This window comes from Coenobita brevimanus, chromosome 114 (genome assembly GCF_032717465.1).
Source record: "Coenobita brevimanus isolate Jiangsu-jjx chromosome 114, ASM3271746v2, whole genome shotgun sequence".
Lineage (NCBI taxonomy): Eukaryota > Metazoa > Arthropoda > Malacostraca > Decapoda > Coenobitidae > Coenobita > Coenobita brevimanus.
This window is the reverse complement of record NC_137067.1, coordinates 14,419,518-14,432,541: the sequence shown is the minus strand read 5'-3', so window position 1 is coordinate 14,432,541 and position 13,024 is coordinate 14,419,518.

Below are 13,024 nucleotides of genomic sequence, written 5' to 3'. Positions count from 1 at the left end.
CTTGGTGTGAAAGTGATGTAAGGGAGAAAAGGTCAGCGTCAGTGGGAAGTCCTTAAACTATTCATGTCATGAAACGAAACGTCTGACCTGATTGGAGCAGAGGGAAAATAAAGGCAGGAAGAAACACAGAAATATCAAGAAGAGAGATAGGACAGAAGAGAAGAGGACAGTCAGGAGAGAAAGACTGGAGACAGAGATTTCCTCTTTAGTCACCTCTTACTACAAGCAGGGATGCTGAGGAAGTATTCTATCCCCCTCCCCTCCCACGGGGGCCATGGAAGATGAAGGCCATGCACGTCCTGATATTTATTGTTCATAGTCTTTTATCATATAACACGCAGTTTGCACAGATATTCTTTTTTGCTACTGTACCTAGAGCAAGACACGTTGATTAGAACTGTTGAACATCCTTTTCCTCTTTATTTTGGAACTGTTTAAAATACCCGCAGTTTTTCCTGTCGCTCTATACCCCTTTACCATCTCATTGTGATGATGTCTTTCTGTAGTGTATTCTTTCCTCTACCAGAAGGATCAGTTTAGCCCAGGAGAGCCGTGTAGTGGGGGCTATATATGAAACCCAATTTGAAGACTGTCGTCCACTCTAAATAAAATCGTCCGCTGAAAACAAGAATAGAAGAAAAATAGCGTCGTCCTAATGACGGGGCTAACCATTGCTCACCAATGACGTGTATGAGGTATTTCAAGTTAATCTCGCAATATTCGCAGTGTTTTATTGAGTTTATCAGAAACTTTTCAATATGAGGGAGCTTAGAGCAGACTTTATTAACCCGTTTAGTACGAAAGATCACTCCTACGTTTAATAAAATTATCTTCAGGTGGCAAGAATAAGACGAAATTACGTCCTCGGGCTGAAGATAAGTGAGTTTGCCTCCTCACCCCGCTCCCCTCCTACCGACAGTGGCCGGGATGCGCTGTAGTGGATTTGGGCACTTTTCATTTCCAGGAGGGTCTGGGTTAGGTGAGGCTAGATTAAGCTGCTACAGTAAGGTGAGCATGGTTTAAGTAATGTTAGTGTAGGTTAGGACAGGTTAGGTTGGGGTAGAGTTAAATAAAATAAGCGTGGTCAGGCTGAGAAGAGCAGACTTAGCGTGTTTTGCTGGAATGGCTTACAGTGCGGAAATGTGCTGCCGGGATCCCCTTGACTGTGTTCGTAGGCAAACTTAGAGAGGACAAATAAAGTAAAATAGAATATACCAAAAGACAATTAAAGTAAAATAAAAAAGACCAAAATGACGATTAGTAGCTATCACCTTAAGTTGGGTGTGCGCGTCCATGCTAAGAAGCGTGGACACGTTAAGAACCATGGACACGTTGAGGAATGTGGAGACAGTCAGGAGCGTGACTACGGTTGGGAGCGTGGCCACGGTCACGAGCGTGGACACGTACAGAAGCGTGGACACACTCGGGAACGTGGTAACAGTCGGGAGCGTGGCCACGGTCGGGAGCGCGGACACGATCAGGAGCGTGGACACGCTAGGGAGCGAGGACACGGTAAGGAGCATCGGGCTGTTGGTAGGGAACACCCACGCCAACTCTCGCCCCACTCCCATCACCAGTGTCACCCCCTACACTACTCCAAGCTCCTCGCCGGCGTCTACCCCGCGCCACATTCCCTTCTCCACGCCCACGTCCACAGACCCCTGCTGCTGAGCACGTTTGGGGGAATCCAAGCTGGTCCAGGCTCCTGATGGGGTCTGCTGTGCTGACATCATGCCCGTTCCTCGGAACCTTAATGTGGATGTTCAGCTGAGACGCTAAACGAGCAACCTTCAAGTGATGGCGTTGTGCAGCTTGGGTGGAGCAGCTGCAGCACCCACCCAGGAATCAAAGTTTCTCTTATTTCACAGCACCTCGCCATGGGGAATGACGCAGGTGACTTGCTGTCTAGCCCACCACAAAGAGACTCCGAACCAACACAGTTGTACAGACGTCGGAATAAGTTCGCTTCCTTTTCCGTGGACTAAGGTGTTTGTAACACTGCTCGATGGAGAGCTATCCCCTCCTCCTCCCTTCCTCATAGTTCCACACTCCTACCCAACCCCCCCAATTTTCTCTCCGACCCCATAACCCCACCCGGCACCCTCCATACTCTCGCTCAGAGCCAGCTAGGGGTTTGTGTACCTCTAGCACCTCTCTAATTACGTGTAGAACCAATATAGGAATAGTACAGTATATATCATAAACCAACTTAGGAAAAGGTTTACTACACTGTGTGTGTGTGTGTGTGTGTGTGAGAGAGAGAGAGAGAGAGAGATTTTATCTACTGTGATTAAATGTTGCGGTTGTAGACACCATTTACACACACACACACACACACACACACATACAGAGAGAGAGAGAGAGAGAGAGAGAGAGAGCGAGAGAGAATAAATCTACTGTGATTAAATGTTGCAGTAGTAGACACCTCTTCTACACACACACACACACGAGAGAGAGAGAGAGAGAGAGAGAGAGAGAGAGAGAGAATAAATCTGCTGTGATTAAATGTTGTGGTAGGATAGTAGACGCCTCTTCTGCACACACACACACACACACATACAGAGAGAGAGAGAGAGAGAGAGAGAGAGGAGATACGGGGAAAAGTTAGGATCTTAATGACTATGCAGGCCATACCGTGGAGATACTTCTTGTTTGCCTGGGAATGCATATCCAATTCACATTTATTCTAGTGTAAGATCCTGCCGATGAATCCCTTACACTTCTCTACTGTCGTGTTAACAACGTCCATGTTGAGTCAGTTCCATGTGGAGCAGATCTTGCACGTGAAAAAGTTTTCACGTAATTCTGCTGGAAAATTTTTTCATTTCCAGCTTCCAACCATGGTTGTGTGCCGAGTCCGTGTTAAGAGTAAGCAACTTTGTATGTAATGACTGTGAAACTCATTTATATTTTAAACACTTTAATGAGCTGACCTCGTAGTCCACGAGTTTCTACTAAAAAAGTCCCACAGCCCTCAGGCGAACCTGATACCTTAGTCTCCTGAACTGTTATCAAGTCGACGTATGTCTATTTCAAGCGACCAAATTCGCAGCAACTTGGGAAGAGGCCGTATTGAGGAGATATAGACTGTGGGAACAATATTCCTAGAGAGAGAGAGAGAGAGAGAGAGAGAGAGACTTGGAATGGTAAGAACGATCAGGAGAAATACAGATTAAAAAAAGTGAGTGAGAGAAGAAACTGAAGCAGGTGAAAAAATGGAAGTGTTATAGGAGTGACACAGGAACGGACGCATACACACACACGCACACACACACACTCACAAACGCACACTTTCTGAATATTTGTCGACCTATCTGTCTGCGTACTCCCCCCCCTTTCTGTATGTGTGTGTGTGTGTGTGTGTGTGTGTATGTAAAAGCCTTTCTGTGTGTGTGTGTGTGTGTGTGTGTGTAAAAGATGTCTACAACCGCAACATTTAATCACAGTTGATATAATTCTCTCTCTCTCTCTCTCTCTCACACACACACACACACACACACACACACACACACACACACACACACACACACACACAAACACACACAAACACACACACACACACACAGTGTAGTAAACCTTTTCCTAAGTTGGTTTATGATATATACTGTACTATTCCTATATTGGTTGTTCGGACTACACGTAATTAGAGAGGTGCTAGAGGTACACAAACCCCCAGCTGGCTGTGAGCGAGAGTATGGAGGGTGCCGGGTGGGGTTATGGGGTCGGAGAGGAAAGTGGGGGGGGGGGTTGGGTGGGAGTGTGGAACCATGAGGAAAGGAGGAGGGGGGGATTGCTCTCCATCGAGCAGTGTTACAAACACCTTAGTCCACGGAAAAGGAAACGAACTTATTCCGACGTCTGTACATAATATATTGTACCTGTAGGATGAACAGACGTAGGCCTGTGCTTGGTCGACGGGTCTGCTCTGTCAGCCAGACCGATAAGTAGTGACACAGCAGTGTGACGAAGATAAAATGTTTTGACTAGTAATCAAGGAGTTTCAGTCCTCTCGTCCAATACAACCAGGAACGATGACAGACTACGTAATTTGCCAGTCGGTAGTTCGATACACTGCTGTCCGATGACGTGTGTTTCACGTTAATCTCGCAATATTCAGGCTGCTTTAGTGAGTTTATCAGAAACTTTTCAGTACGAACGAGCTGAGCGCAGATTAACCCGTTTAGTACGAAATATCACTCCTACGGTAGCTTAAATAAAATTATCTTCAGGTAGCAAGAATAAGACGATCAGTGCGACCTCGGACTGAAGATAAGTCTTTGCCACCTCTCCCCCCCCTCCCTCCGACCGACAGTGGCCGGGATGCAAGGTTCCATACTGAAGTTGATTTGGGTACTTTTCTTTTCAATGAGGTTCTAGGTTAGGTAAGGCTAGGTTAGGCTGCTACAGTAAGGTGGGCATGGTTTAAGTAATGTTAGTGTAGGTTAGGACAGGTTAAGTTGGGTTAGAGTTAAATAGATTAAGCGTGGTCAGGCTGAGAAGAGCAGACTTAGCGTGTTTTGCTGGAATGCCTTACGGTACGGAAATGTGCTGCTGGGATTCCCTTGACTGTGCTCATAGGCAAACTTTGGGTGATGTGCCTCCATAAATGCCCTCCACACCTTCGCCCTGCCTTCCTTCACTCTCGCCTACTTCCACCATATCATATAAGTTCTCTCTCTCTCACTCTCTCTCTCCATTCCCAGTATTTTTCACTATCTTTCACTTGTCTCACTGTCTCCTTTTTATCTAGCCCTGTGCTTTTCTTTCTTCGTTCTACAGCTCTTGCTGTTTTCTTTACCTTTTGTTAATAGTTTCAACTTTTTCTGACCATCCTTTTTCCCTTATCGTAACCCTCTACTTCTTAGCGTCATTTATACTTTGTTTTCCAGATATCTTCAACCTTCCAATTTTTCTCGACATCATTTGTGCCTCGTGTTTCATTTTATTTAATTTTTTTACTTATGCTTTTCTGTCAGTGAGTTATCTTTTCAGTCCTTTGTTTTTCGTCATTTGTACTTGTTCTCTCCATCAGCCATTCATCTGTTCCTCGTCCTTCCCTGACCCCATCTATCCTGCCTTCTCGTGTGTCCAGCCTGAGATACAGAGAATAACGTCTTTCCTGTGCATTAATGAGCTAAATTGTCAACAGGTGAGATAGCCTTAAGAAACACCCACCCCTTCAGGTAAATACCACATGTCCTCTTTGTTACCTGTCAACCCTTTCGCCCAACACCATACTTCTTATTCTCCTCCCTTCGTCATCCCTTCTATTCTAAAATTCTGGTTCTCATCTTAATAGTATTTTGTCGCCTCTGTGGCCTATGGTACTTATCCTTCTCTACATGTCTCATTTTAACTGACTTGTTTTTTTATTCCATCCTGTTTCACGTGCTTGTACCCTAGTGCTTGTCCTCTCCGTGTCTGTAATTTATACTGTTCCTTCTCTTCCTATGTCTTTTGCACCGCAGTTTTTACCAGTCGTGAGACAACAGGTGTACAAGAGCCGTTCGTACTTACTGTCTTGTTGTTGTCGTTGTTGTTGTTGTTGTGGTGGTGGTGGTCTACCTGCAGACACTCAAATTAAATTCTTGCTCATACTAGAGGGCCTACAGCATCCATTTTTACAGAGTGAATAACTGCCACCCTGTTCTGCCAACCACCACTATCTCATTCCCGTCTTTCCCACCCATCTCCACCCACCTTACCTTACAGTTTTATGGAGGTTATGTTTTTGCCTGCGTTTGTTTGTTTTTTTGTTTGTCGGTTTGTTTGCCTGTCTGTCCGTCTGTTAGCAGGATTACTCAAAAAATTATGAACGGATTATGATGAAGTTTTGTGGAAGGGTGGGCTGTGGGCCTAGAAACAAATTATTAAGTTTGAGGCGGATCCGGATCTGGAGTATCCAGCACAATATCTCCAAAAGTTCTCAATGAATTTCAATGATTTTTTTTGGAAAGGTGAGCCATGCACCAAGAATGAATTGATTAAATTTTGGGACGGATCCGATACTATATCCACAGATCTGTTAGCAGGATTACTCAGAAAGTTAAGAACGGATTTTGATATAATTTCATGGAAGGGTGGGCCATGGGCCAAAGAGGAAATGGTTAAATTCTGAGGAGGATCCGGATCCGAAGTATCCCGCAAAATATCTCCAAAAGTTCCCAATGAATTTCAATGAAATTTGGGGGAAAGGTGGGCCATGGGCCAGGAAATAATTGATTATATCGTTGTGGTGGATCCGGATCCGGATCCGATTCCTGTTGAATGGCAATGACATTGGCGGTTGTATTCGCTCTCTGGTGTTTTCTAGTTTCGTTGTTTGTCTTTCGTCTGAGCTAACACTCGGCTTCGTCGTCTCTTCTCAATATGACTTACATGGAGTACGGCGCACTTCTCTACTCCTTTTCGTGTTACTTTCTTTTATTCTGATATCACTTTTTGTTTTTCCTCTCCCCTTACCCTATTGCCAAATACTTTAATGAACTTCCTCCCTCTCTTTTCTTCCTCCGTTTCTAGATATTTTGCACATTTCCTTTCTATCTTCTTTCCCTTTACATTCATTTCGATTTTCCTTGTTGATCTCACCCATCCTCTCCTCTCTATTATCTCTGTTTTCTCCCTACTCTGTTTATTCCTCGCCCTTTTCTTTTGCTCTCACATTCCTCCTCCTCCTCGCTTGACCCCCTCTTTTACTCCTTCTTCGTTATCTCTCTTCTCCTCCTCTTCATCATCATCATCATCCATCGTCGTCGTCGTCGTCGTCGCCGTCCTCCTCTTCCTCCTTCTCCTTCTCCTAGTCTTTCTCTTCCTCTTCCTCTTCCTCCCCCTCCTCCTCCTCCCCCTCCTCCTCCTCCTCTTCCTCCTCCTCCTCCTCCTCTTCCTCCACTCCCTCCCTCCCTTGATTTGCACCTCCTCCCTGCCTATCAGTCCCTCTCCATGCTCAAACTTTCGTTAAGAAAGAAAAAGCTTGGTGGGACCTAATGAAGTGAAAGAGTTAGACCCACATGCTGAAATTGTTATTTGTAGAAATACATTAGTTTATGTTTGACGTAAACCATTATTACTGTATGGACAAAGATGGAATAGATAAATGTATGTACAGGCGTAACGTGATGAAAAGGAGGGTAGGTTGGCAGTGAGATGTGGAGACTATTAATTTTACTGCTGACACCAGTCATTTTACACCTGCCTTGTGACTTACCAGGTATTATGGTGTTCTCCTTCCATGTCCTTAACCCCATCAGTACGATGACGTCCTATTCGCTTTCGTCGTACCAACGCCACACGTTTTATCAGCATCAAAAATGTTTAAGCAAAAAAGATCAAAATATAGCCTTCAATAACTATTTCACCAAAGGGTATCTATACCATATAACGCAGTTGTACTTAAAGGGTTAATTGTCTATAGCTTAACTGTATTTACCAATTAAGACTCATTTAATGTGGGTAGTTGTAACGTTTATTTCTGTGGCCACACGGGAACACGATCCTCCTTTGTTATTATTTATCGCTTTTTACTTCACTAATAAATAGATATTTATTTTTTTATTGTTACAGTGGTGTTAGGTTATACAGTACCAAGGTTGTTCCTCATACTTTACACTGTGTGTGTGTGTGTGTGTGTGTGTGTGTGTTGGTGGGTGTTGTGTGTGTCTGTATGGATGTGGTGTGTGCTGTGTGCTGGCGCGCGTGTGTGCGCGTGCCAAGATGTATATAGGCCAGTTTGAAAAACACCTAAAAGAGAACCATCCTTAATATACTGTAATGGTGTAAACTTGAAAACAAGAATACACAGACAGTGCGAGATGAAGAGTCTAATACCGAGAGATTCAACATTCAAGATAAGGACATGACTAATGGCTGGAATTAGTCACAATTATGGAGCGGCCAGATAAAGAGAGAGGGAGAAATAGAAAAAGTTACTCAAGTGAGTAAAGGAGTTGAAGAGTAGATGAATACCTAAGATGTTACTGCTTCTTGCTTGCGGATATCTGACCTGCTCTGCAAACATTTTTTCCTCCTCTGTTTTCTTCACCTCTCTGTCACTGAAGTATTTATCTCACCCTCTGTTTTTCATCATACTTTTTCCCCTCTTCTTTTTCCCCTTCTTTTTGCCAACACTTTCTTCACTCCCTCTCCATTCAGATGATCTTCTGCTTTAATTCACCTTTTTTCCTTCTTCCACTTTTACCTCTTCAATTTCCTCCCTGTACTCAAACTTCCCCTTTCTCTTCGCCTCTTCTCTCGTCTTTCCCCTCCTATCAGCTATTTTCCTCCCTTCAGCTGAATGAATGTTAACCTCCTCTTCCGCACGGTAACGTCTGTCGTTGCATCAGACACTTTCACTCAGCATTGGAAAGACACTTGGAGTGGGAGGGGTTAGGTATAGACCTCATTAATCCCTGCACTACTAGAGGGTTCGTCAGAGCTGAATAAAATCGTTTAGATGGACCAGAAACAAACTGCAAAAAGACACCATCGTAGTAGCAAGGCTAACATTATCGCTTTATGGGAGACTATACAGCAGATACCATTTCCATGAATCCGACTTTGGTTATTGACAAGACAAACCGTTGCCCAAGGCTCAGCAGTTCTATATGCCGTAGATACCAACACCACATATCACCACTTGGGTGATAGTAAACTCACACTGAATACATGCTGGGGCTGTCTTGTTTACAACTGGCGTAATGGTATTTGATGCAGAAGATGGCAACAAATATCACTACTTGGGTGATAGTAACTTCCATCCACACTGAGTACATACTCGGGCTGTCTTGTGTACAACTGATGTAATGGTATTTGGCAGGGTATTATTATGACTTGTCGGTGGGGCCTGTGGAGTACTTGTTAAAATTACTAAATCAATATTTAAACCCCTGAGATTTTCCCTACCACGCTATGAGATCGATCTCGCCTTCTTTCGATGTACATTCCTGATACCGTCCCCAAACTGCTTACGATTTCATCCCGAGGACTGTGTGTGTGTGTGGGTGGGAGAACTAAATGTGTTTGCCTGTATTAGGTTACAGAACAAGACAACACAGACAGAAGGCAGTAGGGACAAAAAGAGAGAGAGACAAATGAGAGATGCAGACAGAAATAGCAGTAAAGCGAGCGTCGGGTAAAAATATGGTACATTTGCCTTTTTGTATCTGGTTACAAGAGAGAGAGAGAGAGAGAGAGAGTCGGCAGCATGAGCACATTGATTCGAGGACACTTTTTACTTACCTCATTCTTGTTATCTCTAGATGATAATATTCAGGTAGGAAGGACCACAAGTATTGAAAAGATAATGACGGATATACTAACTTCTCCAGTTCATAAAGTTTCTCCTAAGCTGGTAGAATTCGTCTGATATAGCAAGAATTTTCTAAGATACATTTTATTGGGTTGAAAGGGTTAAGGTAAATAAAGTTTGTGAATACATGGCCTTCGTGTCCGTCACCCAGCATCACTCAGGGGTGCCCAAACCACCACCAATGTCCCTGACACAGGTTTACCATTCACCACCAATATCCCTGACACAGGTTTACCATTCACCACCAATATCCCTGACACAGGTTTACCATTCACCACCAATATCCCTGACACAGGTTTACCATTCACCACCAATATCCCTGACACAGGTTTACCATTCACCACCAATATCCCTGACACAGGTTTACCATTCACCACCAATATCCCTGACACAGGTTTACCATTCACCACCAATATCCCTGACACAGGTTTACCATTCACCACCAATATGCCTCACACAGGTTTACCATTCACCACCAATATCCCTGACACAGGTTTACCATTCACCACCAATATGCCTCACACAGGTTTACCATTCACCACCAATATCCCTCACACAGGTTTACCATTCATTGACCATTAGCTCGTAGGCAAAAACTAATTCATTACTTAAAGACTTTATTTATCCACACCTGGTGAAGCCCCGGACTTTCTTGGCCAAACGTATCAGAGGATCCAAGCACAAGAAATTAATCATTTTTGCGTTTTTATTATTATTTTTTTTTTACAGCGGGGAGGTTTTGACGAGAGGCAGAAGTTGAGTGGCTCTCGTGATTTAACATTATAACCCCAAACAGGCAATAAATACCAGCGGTGAAATTAACTAGATTGTATGCTGTTCATATTGTTACATAGCCTATGATTTCATCATCCTTTGTGTAATTTTAACGCACAGTTGCTGCATGTTTGATCACGAGCGTGTTCTGCCTCAGTCCCCCCCTTCTACCGTTATAGTAGAGTGAGTCGTTCTCTCTGTTATACTTTGCGGGATTTTCAGCTCTCTGTCCCCATGGCTTCATTTGCGCGTCCTTCTTACAAGTTGTATCAGGCTCTGCTGGCCCCTATATAATGAGCTCAGTCTCTGCATCATTGCCACTTAGATCTGCTCCTCATTTTGTTCACATCTCTGTCCTCCCCTGTACAGATATTATTATTATTGTGAGTGCTCAAGAAATCTCCAAACATCTAGCAGCTGTGTGTAATTTGAGTATAACTGTTGTATTTTTTCTTGTACTGTGTAGCATAAGTTTAATTTGTAGGCCTAGTGAAGTTTTTGTAATTCATATAGGGATCTTTATGTCCATCAGTTTTAATATTAGTTTGTATCTGTAATAATTTATCTGGCATTCACTGTGTATTATCTGGTATCTCATTTTATCAGGGCTGACTTAGATAAATTTACTCTTGCTAATTTCGTGTTAATAGAGGCTATTGCAGTTAACCATATATTTAACCTGTTTATTTGCCATTACATTATCCTTATGAGTCCTGAATGTTTTATTGTTAGTTTGAGCATTAAACTTTGACTTGTAATTTTACCTAACTCTTTTGTTTTGAACCTGGAACTTTACGGGACAGTAGTGACTCTTAGTATTCTCACTTAAAGTGTACGTTATCTTTCTCTGTTCCGTAACATAAATTTGGCGACCTCGCCAGGATATTCAGGATATTTTCATAAGGATATTGCTTGATATTTTGTGACTGTTTCTTATTAATTATGTCTACTATTACTACACTTGATGAAGCCAAGGATTTTTTGTCAAATGTGCAAACAGTGTGTGATATAGAAAACAGAACAAAGAATGAACTTAAGATTGTTGCTCAACAATTGGGATTTGTTGTTCTCTCTCATCAGTCTAAAGATCAGATTGTTGCCATGATTAATGAAAGCTTGTTTAATGTAACTCCTCCAAATGAGCAAACGCAGATTGAATTAGCTAAGTTACAGCTAGCCCTGCAGGAGTCTCGTGCTAAGGAGGCTAAATTTCAAGCACGTGCTAAAGAGGCTCAGGCACAAATTGAACTTGCCAGGATTCAGGCAGACCATGAGTATCGCATGAAACAAGGTGGAACTGGATCATCTTGCTCTGATGATTTTGATGTGGCTAAAAATGTTAAACTTGTCCCTCCTTTTAATGAATCTGATTTAACAAAGTATTTTCAGTTGTTTGAGAGGGTAGCTACAGGTTTTAATTGGCCTAAGGAGTATTGGCCAGTACTCCTTCAAACTGTTCTCACCGGTAAAGCTCAAGTAACTTACGCATCTTTGCCTCAGGATCAATCTGATAATTATGATGTAGTTAAGAGCTTGATTCTTAAGGCCTATGAGCTTGTTCCTGAAGCTTATAGAGTAAAATTTAGGACAACTTACAAGCAAGATAAGCAATCCCATGTTGAGTATGCAAAAATCAAAGAAGATCTGTTAGAGCAGTGGTTAAATTCTAAGAATGTGGATTTTGATTTTGATAAATTTAAGCAGATGATTTTGCTGGAGGACTTCAAAAGGTGTATTTATAAAGATGTAAGCCTATATCTTGATGAGAAAAGAATAGATAATTTGTCTGATGCTGCAGTTTTAGCTGATGAGTATGTTCTCACTCACAAGAGATATTCTAGAGAAAAAGGGAAAGCTGAGAGTAAGTACGTTGCCTCTACTCAGAGTACAGGTAACAGGAAAGAGAATAAGGATGATGTTTCTCAGGAAGTAAATACCAGCTTCACCTCTAGATTTCAGAAAAGTAAATGTACTTATTGTAGTAAGCTTGGTCATACTACGGAGAGATGTTTCAGGAGACAGCGTGATGTGAACAAAAAGGAGTCTTTAAATATTCAGTCAATTGGTCTAGTGTCCACTCTTGAGAGTTCCCAGAATTCTTTAACTGAGTTAACTGAACCCGCTTTGAGGGGTAACTTAAATTCTCATGATGGAGCTCCTCTTTTGAGCAGTAACGTGGGTGACACTCTCAAGAGTTCATGTGCTAATTTCCTGTCTGATGGTTTTGTCAGTCCTCTGGACAGTAATGACAGGAAATCAGTTCAAATATATCGTGATACAGGTGCTTGCCAATCCCTTATGCTGACCAGTGTTCTAGGCTCTAATGTTAATTCCTCTGATGAAACTGTAATCTTACACGGTGTAGGGAATAATTACTTCTCTGTCCCTCTGTGCAGAGTGAATTTAGAGTCTGGTTTTGTTAATGGTTCCGTTATGGTTGGGTTGGTTGAGACACTCCCAATGTCAGGTGTAACTTTCTTACTTGGAAATGATATTGGTGGAAGTCAAGTGTGTCCAGCTCCTCAGTTGTCTAGTGAGCCAGTGGCTGTGTCCCAGGATTGTGATGTCCCTGATGTGTTCCCTGCATGTGCTGTCACTAGGGCTAAGTCTAAAGTTACTGGTGATTTAGAGGATAATGATGATGATGATGTTATCCTAGCTGACACTTTTCTTGCTAATTTGGACCACTCACCAGATGAGGCAGTACCCCGTAGTGTTGATAATTTGTCTCGTCAAGAGTTGGTTGAGTTGCAGGTTGCTGACCCTGAGTTGAAAGGTCTAGCTAACTCTGCTTACAGTGAAGAAGAGTCAGCCGGTGCTTCTACTTGTTATTATGTAAAGTCAGGAGTACTTATGAGGAAGTGGAGACCCCCAACAGCATCAGCCGACTGTGAATGGGAGGTTGTACATCAAGTTGTCATCCCTCGTGTTTGTAGGCAGGATATC